General features: G+C 47.8%; 1 protein-coding gene across 1 annotated transcript in view; it reads left to right on the top strand.

Moving 5' to 3' along the window:
• Window positions 1-5285: 5285 nt before the first annotated feature.
• Window positions 5286-8770, top strand: part of LOC142465820 (calcium-binding protein 39) — a 27422-nt gene continuing 23937 nt past the window's right edge. The window contains exon 1 of the mRNA XM_075570141.1: window positions 5286-5442. The gene's annotated coding sequence lies outside the window, so the exon portion shown is untranslated. The remainder of the gene's footprint in view (window positions 5443-8770) is intronic.

Below are 8770 nucleotides of genomic sequence, written 5' to 3'. Positions count from 1 at the left end.
ACAATCTATAGACATTGAGGAGTTGTCTGAAGCTCTGTACCCCCTCAGTGTGGTGACCCCGGGTACATGGCCAGCACTAGGTTTTACTGAGAGTGAGGTTACATGTGTTTTGGACTACCTTAGGCTGTTCATGTTTACAGCTCTGTAAGTGCTTTTTTATTCAATATAAAGTTTTTTTCTACCTTTTCCTGCATCCTTTTCCTCTTTTTGCCTGGGATTTTCCCTGTGATTCCAGAAGACATCAAATGTTGGTTACTTTAACAACCTAAAGGCATATTATTAGTACACACAATGTGAGTTCCTATACTATATAGTTATAGAATATATCTCCATATATACAGTATTACACCATGTGTGTCCATTTCTCTATATCCTCATACTATCCTGCTATCCGTGAGCCTGGGAGATATTGGAAATATCCTGTCGTTAGAGAATATATGAGAAGTATCCTGACATCAGACGTTTCTCAACAACAGTTTGGTTAAACTGATTAACCGAGATGCCTGTTTTACCTTACTAAATGTGAGTGCACTACCACCTTTATCTATATCGAATACATACAGAATTACACTATTGTGTTCTTTTTCTTTTATTTCCATATCATCTGGATGTGAGTGCGCATTGGATCCTCCTACTCTACGCCACCCTAGTGGTTGAAGAACCCCCCTATCACCCTCTGCTGCACCTACCAATTTCCGCTACATCTTTAAATTGGGACTATAAGTATCCTATTTATATTCACGGTATTTTTTTGCGCTCGTTTTCTTTCTTTTTCACTCACATTCTCATATTTGTTGCTTCCTCAAGGTCTTTAAATCCTCCAGTTTCTTTGAACAGTTTTAGTTCTTCCTGGAGTTTGCTAATATCTTCTCCTAAATTATCTAATTTCTTTTCTCTGAATGTTATCAATAACCTTATTAGAGCAAAGGGAGCCTGCATCAAGAATCTCTCTCTCCTTCACCCTGCAGCCATATTTGTAATTTTTTGTGTTACAAACACCTGCACACAAGAAAACTACAAATATCCCAGGAACCAAGGGTGCAAATCAGATCCGGGTACATAACACGGGACTGTGGCTTTAAATAGTTTTACGCAGGTCCTCCTAAATATGGTTGCCCATTGTGAATGTGTGTAGGCTCTGACTGCTTGCGCTTGCTGAATTACTAATGAAAGCAGCTTGTATTCTGAATAAAGATTTGCCTTTGAGGTCAGGATCTTCCACCTACATCTGAAACCCTATTAATTAGAAGTGCAGGAATCTCTCAGACAGGTAACAGGTGGGCCTGTGGCACATTACCTAATCCAGTGGGATGGTAACATTCCATGTGCTCTCTCTCTCATCCTTAAATGATTAGTTTTCTTGGTCATCTGTGATCGGCAGCGTTCCATCTCAATGTAGAAAAGTCCCTGACAGCGAGAGGAGTAACTTCTAGCAGCAGGACACGGCTTTATCAGCGGAGATCTCAGCGAGCGGATTCTATATTCACTCCTTAACCACATCCTGCAGGACAGGGTGAACTGACTGCTTCAGGACTCACCAAAAAGAAGACGGGTTAAGAAATATTTTTTTTTTTAGCGGGGATGTAACGTAAATAAAGTCCCCCCCCCACCCAAATAACAGGAATAATGTGTCACACTAATCAGTGTGACTATGTACTGACACCTCACCCCAGCAGATAGATATATAAACACATCAGGAAGTGAGCTAGTATACCAGCACAACAGTTACTGAAGAAAAAAGTGATTTATTAGTCCATGATGCAGACAAAAAGCCTGATGTTTCGGTCCCTCAGGGTGACCTTTCTCAAGGGTAACATTACCACTAAGAACCACACAGTTTATATTAAAAAATATGGCATGAAACGTCAGGCTTTTGTCAACATCATGCACCAATAAATCATTGTTTTCTTCAGTTGCTGTGTTGTGCTGGTATATTGGATCACTTCAGTGATTTGTTCCTGTTTATACCTCTCTCCCTTTACGGTGCACCACGAACGCCACATTATTGGCATATTACATACACTGTGTGCTGTCATTTTTTTTTTTACATGTAGTGATATAATCCCCCCTGTTAAACTATAATGGAGCTACAGGCGTATATATTATAATACATACGCGAGTGATTAATGTCATTAAGTGACTAAGAGGGACACAGACGTGTCATGCAAGAGGGTGACAAATATTCCATATTATTTACAAATATATATATATATATATATATATATATATATAGGGGAGGGGGGGCGTTTACACACACACAGCAAACTAACTGTCTGTGTTCATTACTCACAATAAGTTACATTTTATCTATTTCTTCTTTTTATGAAGTGCCAGAACGTTGTGCAGAGCAAGAACACGGGGGATGAGAGATACAGTATTTATATAACAACGATCGGATATTCTATCTAAACATACTGACATTAACACATCAGCCCTGACACTCCATGCACGTTACCGGTGAGGACAGCACAATGTGAAGGGACACCGATTCCCTGCGGTGATGGGAAAAGTCAGGGGACTCTATCACCGGGAGCCTTGGGCTATAGGAAGTGCAGACACAGAGATGTGAGGCTCTCATTAGCATGAGATGAAAGAGGCTTTCTGCACAAGAGGGATGGGCACCCTCTCCTCCCCTACCTGACAATTCTCACACTTCTACCAGGAAACACTTGTTTGAATTAACAACACATTATCCAGATTATGCCTGTCAGGCAGCATGTTCCTGCAGAGAGAGTTTAGGAACCAAAGAGATGAAAGACAGATGTCCCTGTCCAACTGCTTCTTTCATGTCACACATGAACTGAGAGCCCACACAGGAGAGATGTGACCAGCGTCATGATGGCTTCGGAGCATCAGCAATGGCATCTTCTACTGGCAGAAATTACAGGACAATATCCTATATATGAAATGGAATCAGCATTCGTTATTCTGCACCTAGATTGTGCAGTGACCTTACTGCAGGTTAGCAAGGACAGGCTCAGACAGTTTTGGATCTGCTTTTATTATATATTTGTTACAGATACATACTGCTCTGCATGTTAGAGCTACACAAGCTCTGTGTGCTACAGATGTATGTATGCATGTCTTTATTTATATAGCGCCATTAATGTACATAGCGCGTCACACCAGTAATACACGTGACAATCATATAAATAACAAATAGTACAAATTACAGATCATGGGAATAAGTGCTTCAAACATAAAAGTAACATAGTAGAAGAGGAGTCCCTGCTCCGAAGAGCTCACAATCAGATACATGCAGCTCTGTATAGTAGTTTATCTATTATTGTTATATTGCACAGCCCCATCCACTTCTTAATAAATTTATAATACACTACCAATTAATATATATTTATATTTTTCTTTTATATATACTCTCCACACTTAATAATTTATTAATTATGAATGTAAATAAGGTCCTCTATACTGTATACTCATTGTCCACAGGACATATGACCAATTTATACACTATGCGAGTATATGTAGAACCATTTTTTAAGAAAACAGCAATTATGATTGGTTGATTGTTTTATTGTCACCATTGATGGACAGGGGTTTGATATAGATATATATATATATATATATATATATATATATATATATATATATATATCCTATGCAGTACCCATAGAGACACACCGCACCTGATGAAGAGGAATCCATCCTTGAAACGTGTAGGGCTGTGTCTTCTATGGTTTAGAGGTTGGGAATCCAGTAGGAGTGTGCACGGCTTGCATTGGTCTTCCTGTATGGGAATAGCACCAGCCGAATCCCAACCCCCGATTGACGGAAACGGAGCGCACTGACGTCACTTAACATGTGACGCGAAAGTGGGACTGCTCCGATCACCGAGGGAACTAAACTATGACTGGAGACGATTACCTGGCAGGGGACCGTGGATGCTACGGGTGTTCCAGTGTGGACTTCACAACGCATTGACTCACACCTATGTGCCTGTTAACAACTTACATCTGTAAGTGATTTTTAACCGTTCTCATTTTAATAATTAAACTTACAGTCTTCACTATGGGCTTTGCGCTCTCTTTTTTCTTTTCTACACGGAGCTATGTGTTAGAGCAGGGGAGCGCAAACTTTTGGTGCTGCGCCCCCCTGTCACTCTGCCCCGGCTCTCGCGCCCCCTGCCTACCTTCAGCCGCGTCATATGACGCTGCGTGGGCGTGTGACGTCAGGTCACATGGTGACGCGGCGTCTATTGACGCCGCGTTGCCATGGCGACGCAACACAGACGGCTGAATCCCGGTAAGTAAACAGTTGCAGGGGCCTCACGCGATCCCCCGGCATTTCATTTAAATGCCTGGGGGAAGAGCGCGGGGCCTCTGCAACTGCCCGCGCCCCCCCAGCACAATCTCCCGACCCCCTGGGGGTCGCGCCCCCCCACTTTGCGCACCGCTGTGTTAGAGATACACACTGCTCTCATTACAGAAACACTTTTCTGCATGGTACGGATGCACACTACATGTCATAGCCAACATTTTGTTTGCAGGATGCTCCATCTGGTGGTTAATATGAACACGGCGTCCTTTGTATACAGGTAACAGTGATACAGTAAGGGATGTGATTTTCACAACCTGCATCTCTTGCAGAGATCGAGGCTCAATGTGGAATCAACCGTACTGACCTGTGTGTTCACCACAGTGGCTTACAACACCAAACATCTCCACGGCAAGCGCCAGGGGCACAAACAGAGGGGCGAGAGGTGGGAAAACGGTCCAGAGCCCAGCGGCTGCAGGGGGCCCCGGCCAGAGGTCAGACCCAATTTCCGCGGCTGGGTCCCAGCTCTCCCCACACGCCGGTTGGTGCCGGAAGTTGAGTCCACTTAGTAATCAGGCTCAATTTTCGCATACGCCCGTAGGATTGGCGTGGTACCAGAGGCCTACCCCCCCGAAAGTAACATTCTCGGGTGGGGGTTGAATGTACAGGACATACGTGAAAACGAGAGTTAACTCTCAATGTAATACTTCCTGGTAAAACATTTTATAAATAAATAAGAGAGAAGGGGTTCTCCTGTGGTGTGCAAATTGTGCTGCTGCTGTAACATGCCAGAAAAATACAAATAATACACAACTTTGTGCAAACTGTGTAAAAAAGGTATCCAATAACACAAACTGCAGTGATACACACACTGACACATATACACACTTACCACATGGTGTCCCTATGCCAGCTGTGCACTGCTCTATTCCCAGCAGCATCATAGAGCCACTGTGCAGTGAGTCCTCCAGGCCTCCGGATGTCGCTGTCAGGATGACGTAACGCTGTGCGCCGGAAGAGAATCCTCTGTAACTCAGCACACCATAGAGGCAGGAGGAGCCGCCCGGGGCCCGAGACAAACACCCGGAGTGACCCGAGAGCGACAGGGACACCCGGAGTTATCCGAGAGAGGCGGCCGGAGTGACCCGAGAGAGGGACACCCGGCACAGCGTGAGCATCCATTATCAGTGTATAGCGATAATCGGTATTGTTATACAGTGCAGCATGTTCATTGTCGGTGTATAGATACTCAGCATATTTGTACAGCAAACTATGTTCATTATCAGTGTATAGATACCCATTATGATTATGCAGCGCAGTGTATACACTATCAGTCTATAGAGATACTCAACATCATTATGTAGTGCAGTATGATCATTATTAGTGTGTAGATATACTCATCACCATTGTACAGTGCGGCGTGGTCAGCGTATAGCGATACTTGTCACCATTATACAGCGTGGTGTGTTCATTCAGGGTATAGAGATATACTCTCGATTATACAGTGCAGAATCTGAACTCAATATCATTATACGCATTGGAGGGAGCGTTGTTAGACTGATTGGGTGGATAGTGTAGTGTGTTTGTATGATGCTGTGTTTGTGTGTGAGAGATGACATTGGGTGTGTAGTGTGTGTGACTGGTGGGGGGTGTGAGATCAGGGGGAGTATTTTGATGATATCGGGTGGGTAGTGTGTGTTAGTTTGCGCCCCTGACATGGGTGTGTGTGTGTGTGTGTGTGTGTGTGTGCGACACGACATGGCATCGGGTGTACAGTGTGTGTAACATGACATCAGGTGGGTTGTGTGTGTGTGTGTGAGCACGGCATGACATCTGGTGAGTGGGTAGTGTGTGTGACCTCGGGGGGAGGGGGGTTGATTACATTGTGTGTATGATGTGTCTGACTTGACAACGGGTGGGTAGTGGCTGTGTAGATGGTATCTCTGTCTGTATGTGTGTGTGACATGACATTGAGTGGGTAGTGTGTGTGACATGACAACGGTTGGGTAGTGTGTGTAATAACATCGCGGAGGGGTGATGGTGTGTGTGTATGATGTCCTTCGGTATGTGTATTGTGTGACAAAATCGAGGGGGGTATTGTTTGACATCGAAGGGGTTTGTTTGTGTGAGATGTTATAGGGGGGTTTATGACGGGTGTGTGTGTGTGATGTCTTTGGGTGTATAGTGTGTGTGACTTAACATTGGGTGGGTTGTGTTTGTGAGAGTGAGACATGACATCCGGTGGGTAGTTTGTGTATGTTATGACATGACCGGGGGGCTAGTGTGTGTGTGCGCGTGTGTGTTTTGTGTGAGTGACATGACAATGGGCGGGTAGTGTGTGTGACATCGCGGGGGTGATGACGTGTATGTGTGTATGTCTTACAGTGTGCAGTGTGTGTGTCGTGACATAACATTGCGTGGGTAGTGTGTGTATGACATGGTGTGTGTGTGTGTGTGTGTGTGTGTGTGCGCGCGATGTTCAAAACGGCAGGAGAGTAGAGGCTCCACGGATTTTGCAAAATACAAATTAATTTAGACCAAAGTAATCCAATGTCCTTTGTAAAGGAATGACATCGGGGGGGGGGGGGGGGCTGACGACATTGTGTGTGTGAGAAAGAGGTCATGGCGCCCCCGCTACACACCCAATGTCATTACTCACACACGTACATTTCACTTCCGATGTCATCTCTCATATATACACACACACTTCACTCCCGATTTCATCTTTCACAAACACACCCAAAGTGTGTGAGTGATGACATTAAGTGTGTAGTCATCTCACCTTTCATCGGGTGTGTGAGAGATTACATTGGAGGGGTAGGTAATGACATTGTGTGTAGTGTGTGAGTGATATGACATTGGGGGTGTAGTGTGTGTAAGATGTCTTGTGTAGTGTGCGTGTGTGTGTGTGTAAGATTACTTTGTGTGTGTGTGTGTGTATGTATATATTTATTTATGTCTGTGTGTGTGTATATGTAGATAGATTTATTATCACGTTTTAAGATATGGTGGGTGAAAAAGCAACAAGAAACCTTCACCGTATTGCTATATATATTTATATATATAAATCTATAGATAGATAAAAAAAAATATATATCTATATCTATGCACATACTCGCTCACAATAACACTCACTCACAATAACACTCATATACATATATGCATTCTCTCTCTCTCTCTCTCTCTCTCCTCTCTCTCTCTCTCTCGACGCCGACCCCCTTCTCTCTCGACGCCGACCCCCTTCTCTCTCGACGCCGACCCCCTTCTCTCTCGACGCCGACCCCTTCTCTCTCGACGCCGACCCCCTTCTCTCTCGACGCCGACCCCCTTCTCTCTCGACGCCGACCCCCTTCTCTCTCGACGCCGACCCCCTTCTCTCTCGACGCCGACCCCTTCTCTCTCGACGCCGACCCCCTTCTCTCTCGACGCCGACCCCCTTCTCTCTCGACGCCGACCCCCTTCTCTCTCGACGCCGACCCCCTTCTCTCTCGACGCCGACCCCCTTCTCTCTCGACGCCGACCCCTTCTCTCTCGACGCCGACCACCCTTCTCTCTCGACGCCGACCCCCCTTCTCTCGACGCCGACCCCCTTCTCTCTCGACGCCGACCCCCATTTCTCTCGACGCCGACCCCCCATCTCTCTCGACGCCGACCCCCCATCTCTCTCGACGCCGACCCCCCTTCGCGCTCGACGCCGCTCCCCCCCTTCGCGCTTGCTCCCCCCCTTCGCGCTTGCTCCCCCCTTCGCGCTCTTCCCCCCTTCGCGCTCTTCCCCCCTTCGCGCTCTTCCCCCCCTTCGCGCTCTTCCCCCCCTTCGCGCTCTTCCCCCCCTTCGCGCTCTTCCCCCCCTTCGCGCTCTTCCCCCCTTCGCGCTCTTCCCCCCTTCGCGCTCTTCCCCCCCTTCGCGCTCTTCCCCCCCTTCGCGCTCTTCCCCCCTTCGCGCTCTTCCCCCCTTCGCGCTCTTCCCCCCTTCGCGCTCTCCCCCCCTTCGCGCTCTCCCCCCCTTCGCGCTCTCCCCCCCTTCGCGCTCTCCCCCCCTTCGCGCTCTCCCCCCTTCGCGCTCTTCCCCCTTGCGCTCTTCCCCCTTCGCGCTCTTCCCCCCTTCGCGCTCTCCCCCCCTTTGCGCTCTCCCCCCCTTCGCGCTCTCCCCCCCCTTCGCGCTCTCCCCCCCTTCGCGCTCTCCCCCCTTCGCGCTCTCCCCCCCTTCGCGCTCTCCCCCCCTTCGCGCTCTCCCCCCTTCGCGCTCTCCCCCCTTCGCGCTCTCCCCCCCTTCGCGCTCTCCCCCCCTTCGCGCTCTCCCCCCCTTCGCGCTCTCCCCCCTTCGCGCTCTCCCCCCCTTCGCGCTCTCCCCCCTTCGCGCTCTCCCTCCCCCTTCTCGCTCTCTCTCTCCCCCCTTCTCGCTCTCTCTCTCCCCCCTTCTCGCTCTCTCTCTCCCCCCTTCTCGCTCTCTCTCTCCCCCCTTCTCGCTCTCTCTCTCCCCCCTTCTCGCTCTCTCTCT

Source organism: Ascaphus truei, chromosome 14 (genome assembly GCF_040206685.1).
Source record: "Ascaphus truei isolate aAscTru1 chromosome 14, aAscTru1.hap1, whole genome shotgun sequence".
Classification (NCBI taxonomy): Eukaryota; Metazoa; Chordata; class Amphibia; order Anura; family Ascaphidae; genus Ascaphus; species Ascaphus truei.
This window is presented reverse-complemented; position numbering and strand designations above follow the sequence as displayed.